At 47.0% G+C, this 12,653-nt stretch overlaps 1 protein-coding gene across 1 annotated transcript in view; it reads right to left on the minus strand.

The window, feature by feature from the left end:
- LOC144791528 (inositol polyphosphate-5-phosphatase A-like) overlaps nucleotides 1–12,653 on the minus strand; it is a 358,038-nt gene that overhangs the window by 217,738 nt on the left and 127,647 nt on the right. The gene's annotated exons all lie outside the window — the stretch shown is intronic.

Here is a 12,653-nt window from a genome sequence, read left to right on the forward strand (position 1 = left end):
TTCGAGGCATGTGGGCTGCTAAATTCATATCTTAGCATAGAATACATAGCAGTCCCTCCATCAGCGGCGGTTGCCCGTGCCAGCTGCAGAAACCTGAAAGAGTGTCTTGAGAACAGCCTGTCCTACAGCTGCTTGCTGCTTGGAATGTACGTCAACACAGTAGTGTTTTGTAAAGGTATGTGGTGTAACCCACGTGGCTGCTCTGCAAATATCCTCTAAAGGAATGTTCCCTAGGAAAGCCATGGATGCCCCCAGTTTGCGTGTGGAGTGCGCCCTTGGGGGTATCGTTAAAGTGCGCTTGGCCTTTTGATAACATATTTGGATGCACTTAACAATCCACCTGGCTATTCCTGCTTTGGAAATAGGGTTGCCTTTGTGCTGTGGTGCGAAGGCAACAAAAAGTTGTTTTGTCTTTCTAAAGGGTTGTGTCCTGTCTATGTAGTACATCAACGCCCTCCGTACGTCTAACGTATGGAGCATTCTTTCCGCCACCGTATGTGGGTTTTGGAAGAATGCCGGTAAGTCAATAGTTTGGTTGAGATGAAACTGTGACACCACCTTCGGAAGGAATTTGGGGTTAGTACGTAGCACTACCCTATTTGGATGAATCTGAATGAATGGCTCTTGGATTGTGAGCGCTTGCAGCTCACTAACACGCCTTAGCGACGTGATAGCGATTAGGAAAGCTACTTTCCACGTTAGGAACTGGAGTTCACACGAGTGCAGTGGCTCAAAAGGTGGTCCCATTAGTCTGGTGAGGACCACATTGAGGTTCCACACCGGAGCTGGTGGTGTTCTTGGGGGAATGACTCGTTTCAGACCTTCAAGGAAAGCTTTTATGGCAGGCACTCTGAAGACAGAGAGATGCTGCCTGTTCTGAAGATAAGCCGCTATGGCGGATAGATGTATCCGAATGGAAGTGTACGCTAGATTGCACTTGTAAAGATGCAACAGATAGCAAATGATGTTAGGGATAGATGCATCTAGCGGGTTGATGTTATTGGCTGTACAGTAAATGACAAAACGCTTCCATTTCGCAGCATAGCATGCTCTGGTAGTTGGCTTCCTTGCCTCCTTGATGATGTCCATGCATTCCGGAGGTAGGTTAAGGTATCCAAACTCTAGGACTTCAGGAGCCAGATTGCCAGGTTGAGCTGTTGCGGATCTGGATGCTGAATTTCTCCATGGTTCTGCGTCAAAAGACTGGGCGTGAGGCGCTGAGAGGTGTACCATGCTTGGCGCGCCCACGTTGGAGCAACTAGGATGAGAGTCATCGCGTGCTGCCTTAGCTTTCTCGCGACCAGCGGTATCAGAGGGGCTGGTGGAAAAGCGTACGCAAATTTGCCTGACCAGTTCATCCATATCGCATTGCCCTGCGACTGTGGGTGAGGGAACCTGGCGGCAAAGTGTTGGCATTTTGCGTTTTCTTTTGTGGCAAACAGGTCTATCTCCGGATGACCCCACTGCTGGAAGTACGGGTGGAGTACAGATGGGTGTAACTCCCACACGTGCATTTGATGGCTGTATCTGCTGAGCAGATCCGCCATCGGATTGTCCTTGCCCGGGAGGTGTTCTGCCATGAGGAAAATGTTCCTCTGAATGGCCCACTTCCACATGCCCTGAGCCAGATGAGACAGCTGTGGCGAGTGGGTGCCCCCCTGTTTTTGAATGTAGTACATCGCGGTCATGTTGTCCGTCCGGACTAACACTACCTTGTTGCACAGAAGTACAATGAAGGACTTGAGCGCCATGAAGATTGCCATCAGTTCCAGATAGTTGATGTGCATCTTCTGTTGCTGCGTCGTCCATAGTCCCTGCACTGTGTAAGTGAGCAGATGAGCTCCCCATCCCTGGAGAGATGCGTCCGTTGTCAGGACAATTTGTGGCACTGGCTCCTGGAACAGTCGGCCCTTGCAAAGGTTGTGTGGAGTCCACCAATGCAGAGAGTCGTATGCCCGACTGGTAACCAACACTAGGTCTGTCAATTGTCCCTGAGCCTGTGTCCACTGATTTGATAAGCATTCCTGGAGCGGACGCATATGCAACCGTGCGTGAGGGACTATGAAGATGCAGGAGGCTATCATGCCAATCAACTGCATGAACACTCTCGCTGGAAGTGAGTGTTGTGGTCTGAACTTTTGGATTAGAGACTGCATGCTGTCTATCCTGACTTGGTTTGGCTGAGCCATGGCCGTCAGGGTATTGATCGTCGCACCTAGAAACTGCCGGACATGCGCCGGCTGAAGATGCGACTTTGGGTAGTTCAACGAGAAGCCCAGATCGTGAAGGAGGTGAATGGTAGTTGACATGTCCGCGGCGCACTGTTGTTCCGACTTGGCCTGAACGAGCCAGTCGTCTAGGTAGGGGTAGACATGAATGTTCTGCCTCCTGAGGTGCGCTGCTACTGTCGCCAGACACTTGGTAAACACTCTTGGGGCTGTGGTCACTCCGAAGGGTAGGACTTTGAACTGATAATGCTTGCCTTGGATAGTGAATCTGAGGTATTTCCTGTGGGACGGGTGTAGTGGAATGTGGAAATAAGCATCCTTGAGATCTAAGGTTGCTAAGAAGTCCCCTTGGTTTAACAAGGGAAGAATTTGTTGCAGCGTAAGCATATGGAAGTGTTCTGATAGTACGTACAGGTTGAGGGGACGTAGATCTAGAATGGGTCTGAGAGATCCGTCCTTCTTTGGAATAAGGAAGTACAGGGAATACACCCCTGTGCCTTCCTCTCCCACCGGCACGAGCTCGATTGCGCCTTTTTGCAGCATCACCACTACTTCCTGCTGCAATAAGTGCAAGTGCTCTGCGGACATAGGCCTTTGCCTTGGCGGGATGTTGGGTGGAGTGGATTTCAACTCTAGGCAATAACCATACTGGACTAGTTGTCGCACCCACCTGTCTGTGGTGATGTTTCTCCAGACGGGCAGGAATTGCTGCAGTCTCCCCCCCGACAGGTGTTAAGTGGTCGGGGGGCAGCGACAGAGAGTCACTGTTTGCTTGGGGTAGAGGAGCGGGAGCTGTTGTTTCCTCTGCCGCGACCTCTGTTGCTGTTATTTCTGTAACCTCCCTTGTTCTGTTTTGTGAACGAGGATTGTGCTCCACCTCTTGAGAACTGAGATTGTTGACCCATTTGTCCTCTGGTGACTCCACGTGCACCTGAGCGACGAAAATTGCTGCCACGAAACTGTTGTGACTGTAGGGCCCCCATGGACTTAGCAGTTTCTGTGTCTTTTTTTATTTTTTCTAGGGTGGTGTCAACATCTGGACCAAACAGACTCTCAGGATTGACTGGCTGATTAAGAATGGTTGTCTGAATATCTGGTTTAAACCCCGAGATGCGGAGCCACGCCTGTCGTCTCAGCATAACGCTAGTGTTGATAGCTCTAGCAGCTGTGTCTGCGGCGTCAAGTGCACACTTGATGGCTGCGTTTGAGATTAGCTTCCCTTCCTCAATAAGCAGTTTGGTGCCTTCTTGGAACTTTGGAGGCAGGTGTTGTATAATCTGTTCTAGGGTGTCGTAATGCGCCCTATCGTAACGTGCTAAGAGTGCTTGTGTATTGGCAATGCGCCAAAAATTTGCGGCCTGTGCAGCTACTCTTTTGCCCCCTGCCTCTAGCACTTTGGACTCCTTATCCGGGGGAGGAGCTTCACCCGTCGTCTGGGAGTTGGCACGTTTCCTGGCATTGGCGACCACAAGAGAGTCCAGTGGCAACTGTCCCCGAATGTATGCGGGGTCTGCAGGTGCAGGTCTGTACTTCTTTTCAATACGTGGATTGACCACTCGTGCTCTGGTAGGCTCCTTAAATATGTCCCCAGCATGCTTGAGGACTCCTTTAAGCATAGGCAGCGTCTTTACTGTCCTTTCAGAGACTGAAAATGTGTCGAAAAGGAAGTCTTCCTCTATCGGGTCAGCATGCATGTCCACATCATGATTGGCCGCCGCCCTCTCAATTAGTGCATGAAAACCTGCTGAATCCTCAGTTGGGGATGCACGTGCATTAAAAAGCTGCGGGTCATGCCCCACACTTTGGGTGCCCTGGTCACCAGTGTCATCATATGAATCCGGTTGTGCATCTGGTTCATTGATAGGGAAATTGTATTGCTCGTCCTCATCATACCCCTCACCCGCAGAGTGTTCTGGTGAGGGAGTAGGGCTCCGTCTCGGAGGAGGCTGGATTGGTTCCATGAGGCCTGAAGCGTCAAGGGGCACCCTTTTCTTTTTCAGTGGGATGACATATGAGTCCACTGACTCTGAAGTGATTTTTCTCTTATAGAGGGTCAATTTGCCTGTGTCAGCGTCGATGAAATGCTCTGAATCATCCTCTGATTCGAGTACCCGACGTGGAAGTGGGCCAGCCGTTGAAGAAACCGTCTTCTTTGGTGCCGATTTGGTGGAAAAGGCTTTCGGCGCCTCCTTCGGCGGCAAAATAAAGAGAAGTTTGCCAGAAGGCTTTGCTGGATTGTCCTTTTGCGCCTGCGGCGATGATATCGGAGCCGACGGAGCAGAGGCCTTCTCCCTGATTCTCTGTAGTGATTCGGCGATGGGGGACGTCTCACTCACAGTGGGTTTTGGCGCCGACGAGGATGTCTTGACCTTTCCCTCGGATCCGACGTCTTTGTGGGCCTTGTGCGCTTTCGACGCGGATCCCGCTGTCACCGACCCCGATTCCTGGGACCGGTGCGCAGACGTGCCAGTCTTCGATCCGTGCGCCTGCGTAGCCTCCGTGGAGCCGGCTTTGGCGTGCTTGGACGGCGGCGCCGCTGTCGACCCGTGCCGACCATCTTTCTTAGAGGACCCCTCCTCTGGCGTCGATTTCGATTTTGCAGCAGCGGAATCGACGGACTTCTTCGACTTCTGCGGACCGGAGGTCGACGGAGTCGATGGAGTAGCGGGTACAGTCGTTTTCGCCGGCACGGCAGCCATCTTAGGGACACTCGAGTCCTGAAGTTTCGGTTTCGTTTTCGGGTCGGCCATCTTAGATGTAGTCGATCCCGATGGTTTCGGTTTCGGTTTCGATACAGTCTGCTCAGCAAGTAAGTCCGTGGCCGGGCCAGAAGGCGGGGCTGTGGCTTGCGGCACTGGGTCTTGGGTAAGGCCTACAGGCGATCCCGTGACCCGGTCGGTATCCTCGTAACCTTCGGGGCAGAGCTCGTCCCCTGAGCTATCCGCCGCGGCCCCATAAATCTCTTCGTCGTCTCCTACCTCGTCGACGTATTCAAGGCCTTGACCCACGACTCCGTCGTCGTCTACCGGATCCGCCTCGACCTCCGTCTCGGGTGGGGAGATTTGAAGATGATGACCCTGGTCCTCTTCTTCCTGGTCGCCGAAGATGTTTTCCGGATCCGGGGCCGCTTGTCTAGCTTCCATGCGCACCGCGCGCCGAAGCTTGAGAGTCTTCTTAGACCGGAACTGTGCACAGGCTTTGCACTTGCCGTCGTCGTGGTCAGGCGAAAGGCATTTGTTACAGACGGGGTGTAGATCGATGTGTGGGTACTTGGACCCACAGAGCGGGCAGTACTTAAACGGGCTCCGCTCCATGTTCAGAAAAGTTTTGCAGTCGTGTCGCGATGAGAAGGCCTCAAAGTCCGAAGAGCGAAAGAAAACTCCGCTTATTCCGGCTCCAAGAGACGGAAGACTCGAGACCGTGCGCAGACAATACCGACGCAAAAAAAGCGAGGCCTTTTGGCCGCTAAAAGTTAGTTTTTCTCGGTTTCGACAGAAAGACGTCGAGACCACATCCGAACCCAATGGCGGAAAAAAACAATCTGGGGATGGAGCCGATGCCCATGCGCACTGTAGTCCAGGGGAGGAGCCACCTATCTCAGGATACTTCGAAGACTCTTCCAGGACAACAATGTGCGATCATCCGGACCCAACACTAGGCGGCGATCTAATGCTAAGATATGAATTTAGCAGCCCACATGCCTCGAACACTAATCTTCACTAATCCGCCCACACATTTTCCAAATTGTCTGCATCAGCATAAATATTTCCGCTTTGACTATTAACCCCACGATGTGACAATGTAATTTCACTGAACTCATAAATTAACTTTCCAGTCCTAACTTTAACTCAACCCGAATCCAACTAATCCCACCCACAAAGGCTCGTACTCTTCACACTTGACCAGACTCTAGTCTAGGCTGCTAGACTAAAATCAATAAACTTCGGGCACAAGATCATTAGAATATTAACTAATCCGAAACCACAATCTTTGATTAATTCAAATTATAAATAATCATTGGACTAAATTCGAACATTTGGTTCCAACGTAGCGTGCTTTTAGCCAAAAAGCGCTTCAACGCCTCCTCAGGGGGGTACTAAGCACTTTATAAATGCAATTGAAAAACACTATGCATATTTTAAAAGCACACATAAATTAAATAAATACACTTCAATTTTTTCTGGTGAGCAGACTGCAGGGGTTGTCCTTCTTGAGCAATACCGCCACCTGGTGGTTCCTTGTGTTACTAACATGAATATAGGTTTCATAAAGATAACTTTTATGGGATCAATTCAAGTGATATATTGAATAGGCTTTAGGGACTTCATAAAAGTCTACCTGAGACATAAATTAACAAAATTATTTAAAACTTTTGTCATGTTATTTAGTCGATCCTACTGTTTTCACACTATTGTTAAGCTGCGGTTTTATGTAGCGCGCACCAGACCCATCTTGGTATCACAGAGCTTTACATCATTTACATGAGATAAGCTACAAAGATGGTATGTCGAATGAGCTGTCCTTAGTGGGGAGGAGGGATGAGATTATGCAGTGTAAGGATGACAATTATGGACAGGGCTCAACAAATCTGAAAAATGGTACTAGTCCTGCAGGTCTAGTACTTTTAAAAAACGCCTCGACCTAACAGTAACCTACTTGACCACCGTCTCTGAAAGCGGAGCAAATGTGACAAGATAACAAGATCTAAAGGCCTCTTTATTGCTCATTTGCTTTGTGAGCAATAAAAAGGCCTTTAAATCGTGTTATCTTGTCACATTTGATCCATTTTCAAAGACGGAGGACAAAAGTTAGTATGTTTTCCTACTCGCCAGAAAGGGCGAGTAGGATCTAAAAATAGCTCGACCTCATAAGATTTACCTCGCAAATGCGAGCGGTCGAGTGGATTTGTCGAGCCCTGATGGAATCTGAAAGTGGGACAAAAGAAACCAAGGAAAAAGAATGATATTCGGGTGGATCATAGAGAAAGCAAAAAGTAATGTCTGATCAGAGTGATTCAGTCTATCCTCTGTGAATCCTCACGTGCTTCCTCCGCTTCGGTGAGCGATTATCAATCAATCAATAGATTTCTAGAGCGCTGCTGGTCACCCGTGGGTGTATCCAGGCGCAGACTAGCTAGAAGTACCTGAATGGCAGTTAATCATGACTGAAGTAGACAAGAAAGAGAATGGTTTGAAAGTATTTCCTGAAGATGATGTTAGAGAGGTGGGTTTTATAGCTGGGGGGATAGAGTGTCAGGTCTTTGGTGGGTTGCCCGACAAAGGACCGAATCAGCCTATGGATTCTTCGAAGAGTGGAGTTTCAAGATGGAGAAAGTCTAAACTTGTAAGTTCTCGGGATCTGCCCGATATGATCTGTGCACAAGGTGGATCTTTTGGAATCTCTCAGTCTAGAGCCTTGAGGATGAAAAACTTGATTCTAAACTGACTTTTGGCTTCAATGAGGAGCCCAGTTCCAGATTACCTACTAGGCAAAGTAGGCACCTACCCATGGTTCCCACTCCTTTTAGGGGGCCCTGTGACAACAGATCAAAATACAACTTAAAGTACATAAACCAGAGACATCAGATTCACATAACGGCTTGTTTGTTAAAAGCTCATCTTCTGGCAACTGTCAGTTTGCGCAATAAATCCGATGCATTGGGTTTTAGGAGATAATTTGCAAGGAGGCCCCCGAAATGTCGACTGCACAGGGAGCCTCCACAGGGCTTAATCTGGCACTGGAGGAGCCGATTAAGAATGATCAGCCTGGATGAGGAGTGCGCATATTTTCTGAAGCCAGATACCAGACAGGCTGCCTAGTTGAGTGCTGTTCTTAGCAGTGAGGTGTATGTTGGGACTGTCGGTCAGATGGTCATTAACATAGCCACTTTTGTGAGGACTAGGGACTGGACTCTGGTCTTGAAATCTTCGGCTGGAATGAAGGGGTTGATCTTTGCTAGGAGTGCTTTGGTGTTGTGTACTCCTAGGGTTTTGATGTGATGAAGGTGTAGGTTTTTGTCCACGGTGAAGCTCAGAGATTTCCCAGTCTCAACAATCGTTTACAATCAAGAATGTTTGATGTGTCTAACCGAGTTTGTATAGGGATAGAACTTGGACGAGGGGAGGCGATATAGTCTTGTGTGGAATTATTTTAAGGTGTTTTGTCATCCACGATTATAACGCCTTTATTATTCTTCCCGGTACTGCTATGTCATCAATGGAGGAGCCCTTCAAGCACGGCTTAGTTTGTAAAAAAAGAAAATGTGCCATGGCTTTTGTCAGGAGTCCACTGCAGCTCGTACTGCCCCTGCCAGAGCCGTCAATGACAGAACCAACACAACTACAAACCATCACAGCCTACAAGTGTGACAATTCAGACTCTTTCAGGCTCCTACATTCATAAGAATGGCTTGGGTAGCAGGTATTAGTTATTTAATAAATTATATTGAATTAATAAACAAATGTTGTTGTGTTCATCTCTAATTTAGACAAACTGCACCACCATGTGGAAGACTGTCAAAGGTGCCGCTATTGACAACTAAGTGCTGGTGATGAGCACCAGAAACCACCGGCACAAATTAAGCACAGCCTTCATGTATAATTGGATGTCATCAGCATATAACTTCCAAAAGATGTTTGGCTTGCTGAAGAGAGTGGTTAGACGATCCACGTATAAGTTGAATAGGGTAGGAGAAAAGTTTGGCGCCTTAAGAGACTCCTTGTTCAAGGAATGTGGGGGCTGAGATATCAATTGCCAGCATATTGCATTGAGAACGGCGTGAGAGGTAAATCTCAAACAGAGATAGAACTGAGCCCTCTAGACCCATCTATTCCTTCAACTGACGGTACTGGACACTGTAGACGAGCGCAGGAGAATAAGCAGGCCGTGTTCTCCATTGTTTAAAATGGTGAGCATGACATCAATTATGTGCAGCATTGCAGATTCTGTGCTACACCCATTTCTGAACCAGATTGGTTGGGATCAAACAGGTTGTTTTCTTCAATGACGATTTTCAGTTGTTTCTTCATGCAGCTTTCCATGATTTTAGCCATGATTCGGGACTTGGATAGTGGCTGATATTTTTGCCCCATGCACACGCTGTTAGTCTGATGTCTTTCCTTTTTTCAGAGCAGTCTGTGGAGATTAGTTTTTGTCTTTATTTGTCTTTACCTTTTTTTGTTTCAAATGGGCCAGTTTGTGCACCCCCTCTAATCCTATAAAGTTGGGAGGACAAAGAGAATTCTGTACAGACTCCTCTGAAATTGTATAGTACAAATTAGGGTATACTGTTCCACATTGACTAATCAAACTCTTGATTGGGGTCTGGTAATAGTCACTGGGAGTATTTGCTCATAGGACCAAGTGCCCTCACCCACCCGAAGGCGTCATGCTTTATCATTGGGCTTGCTCCTTGTTGGGGTTGCGATGCAATGCCCAACGTCCCCCCGCGAGGGGCAACTTACCGTAGATCTTTTTATAATCACCAAAGGAGGACTGGGAAAGAGAGTATGTCCTAGTCGGTAATTAAGAAGATTGGAAGAAGGGGGTTAAAATCAACTATTGACGAGGTGAAGCAATTTAATAGAAATCCAGGTTTATGTTGAATTAAAAACACTCGCAAAACCCTGTTATTTCGTCTGAGATGGCTCTATGCTTCTTCCCAACCCAGCTGGGAGCTTGATCGCGTTGCATTAGACGTGCCGGTGCATTGCTAGGCACCACTTCCATTGGCTAGTCCATTCTCGATCTCCATTATCCTTTGGAAACTCGAGGACGCCAGCTATATGCACCTAATCTCCCTGCTTCCTGGCGTAGCACGGTCATGTCGTTCTCATTTGAGGCCATGAGGACGCACACTACCTGTTCACCTCCGGGCTATGGCCCTCTGAGGGATGCGTTTTCACCTTCCCTGGGGCTTATAAATAGCATATCCAGAATCCTCAACTCCATCTCTGGATTCGAGGACAGCTGTGGGTCATTGAACCAATGATGCACTTGGCACAAGTAAGTGACATAAGGAGTTTGCTCTTCAGGCTCTATATTTTTTTAAGTGGATACATTCATTTCCCTGTTTGTTCCCATGCAGCATTTGTTAAATACTTATACTTGCATATATTTTAGAGCCTTCAATGAGTGTGTCACGCCCTTTTCCCCATATTTAAATGCACGTCACTTGTGTTATTCACTCCACTTGCATACTGATGAATGAGACCATGTTTGCAGTGAGTTTTCCACTGGGCTCATTTTATTTTCGTACAGGTGCATAATGTAAAGCCATATTTAATTGATGTGATGTTTTGTGACTTTAATATTTTTGTTCTATGTTTTATCTCTCGCTCATGACCTATGTCACAATTTTTTGTGTGTCTTTTTTTAAAGAAGATTAGGTATGTACCTGTGAAGGTCCTGAAGAAATGCCACTTGATCATTTCATGAAGTATTTAGGCATGAAATATGTAAACCAATAATACAGATCAATGTGAATCCACTTGATCCTATTCCATCTAATATACCTCTATATCTGTACTTCCCTGGGGAGACTAGGATCATTGTGTCCATGAGTTTCTCATACTGTTTTTAATTCAACATAAACCTGGATTTCCATTAAATTGATATCGTCACCAGGTCTATAGTTCATTTTGCCCCATTTCTTTCAATCTTCTCACTTACCGCCTGGGACGCACTCTCTTTTCCAGTCCTCCTTTGGTGAATATAAAAAGAACTCTGGTAAAGTGCCCTGTCGTGGGGCCCACTGGCAATGATGAAGCATGCCACCTTCGGGTGGGTGAGGGCACTTGCTCCTACGAGCAAACGCCACCCCCCTCTAACATCATTGAGTTTAAAATGAACAGCAAGGAATTTGAGTTGATGTGAACCGTGATCATAATTCATTTCATAGAGATCTTCTTATCAAGGGTGTGTAGGTCATTATTGTTGAAGTTTCGGATCCAGGCCTTTGATCAATTAAGTTGGCTCGATGATGCTGTTTTAGTGCATAAACGTTTAAAGGAAGAGGTTTGACCTCTCAACATGAATGGGAGGGTTGCTGTTGACTGTTCTTTTTGAGATTATTAAGTTGAGGATGGTTCCTTCTGTATGACTAGGGCTTAAGCAAGATTAGCCCAGGTTGTTGTTGAGTAAGAAAGTTTCAAGTTGTGTGACAGCAGGGTCTAGGTTGCTTTCCCAGGGTAGACAGAAGTCTCCTAGAACAATGTGTGTTGCAGCGGAGCTGGTGCTATCCGAGGTGAATTCAACAACTTGACTCACAAATACAGTATTATCTCTAGGGGGATGTCAGACGGTGCGTCAGTTCCAAAGATTTTACTTCTATGGATAGGCATTAGAAGGAAGATGGCTTGACTGTTTTTAGTCCCTTATAATGAATTGAACTTTTGTGGATGACTGCAACTTCCCCACCAAATTTTCCTTCTTGATCTGCGTATGCAATTTGAAAACTGGTGCGATGAGACAGTCAAGATCAGGTTGGAATTAAGTTGTGAGCCAAGTTTCTGTAGGGATTATCAGGTCTAGATTGTGTGATCCAATCACGTCTGCAGTTTCGACAACTGCATTTATTGAGTAAGCACCTGAGAAAGTTCTCTGTTATTGAGACAACTGTTGTTTGAATTTCATTTAAAATTACGTTCTTGTAGTTCATGGAGCTGAAAATGGATCGATGGAAGTGTTGTCTACTCCCAACAATAGTGGGGATCCTGGTGGCAGGTAAATGGTGAGGCGTATCTGTGTTGCAGTAGAGTATCAGATTGTTGATGGATTCATCAGAGAAATGTTGAGTGGCTCTATTGGGACGAAGACCTTATTGTTGCATGGATGGAGTTAGCATCAGGGGAATGTGAATGGGATTATGGCTTTCAATAGGGAGGGTGTTCTAGTGTGGAGGAGTGATGAAGTTCTGCATTTGAAGGAAGAGACGTTGTTGGTCAAGCGCAAGAGTGTTTCAGTGAGGGATTTAAATTCAGACTGGAGACAGTAGAGCTCCTCCTTAAGATACTGTGAGTTCATTGAGTGAGGTGTGTGGAGGGAGGCTAGCGTGTGGTCTTCAGTCAAAGACTCAGGTATATGTTAGGGAACAAATTTGCAGAAGGAAAAGTTCATCATGCATGATTTCAGAGCAGCGAGTTACAGTTCTTGGTCGGTGACATTGTAGGCTGGTCCATGCACCTCATCTCTTCTTCACATTTTAAAAAGTGTTCTAGCGGTCACAAACGCACAGATTTACCGAATCGGAGGGTTTGCAATCCTTAAAACACTTTCTACCTGAGGCCCCATTTGCTACAACGGTACTGTGACAGCACTCTCGATTGCACATATCTGCAAAAGGCATGACGGTCAGAAGAAGTGCTAGGAAGACATAACACCTACCACACTTCAAATGTAAACAAAGCAGCGCAGTTTTAAATTTTC

This window comes from Lissotriton helveticus, chromosome 11, assembly GCF_964261635.1.
Source record: "Lissotriton helveticus chromosome 11, aLisHel1.1, whole genome shotgun sequence".
Taxonomy (NCBI): domain Eukaryota; kingdom Metazoa; phylum Chordata; class Amphibia; order Caudata; family Salamandridae; genus Lissotriton; species Lissotriton helveticus.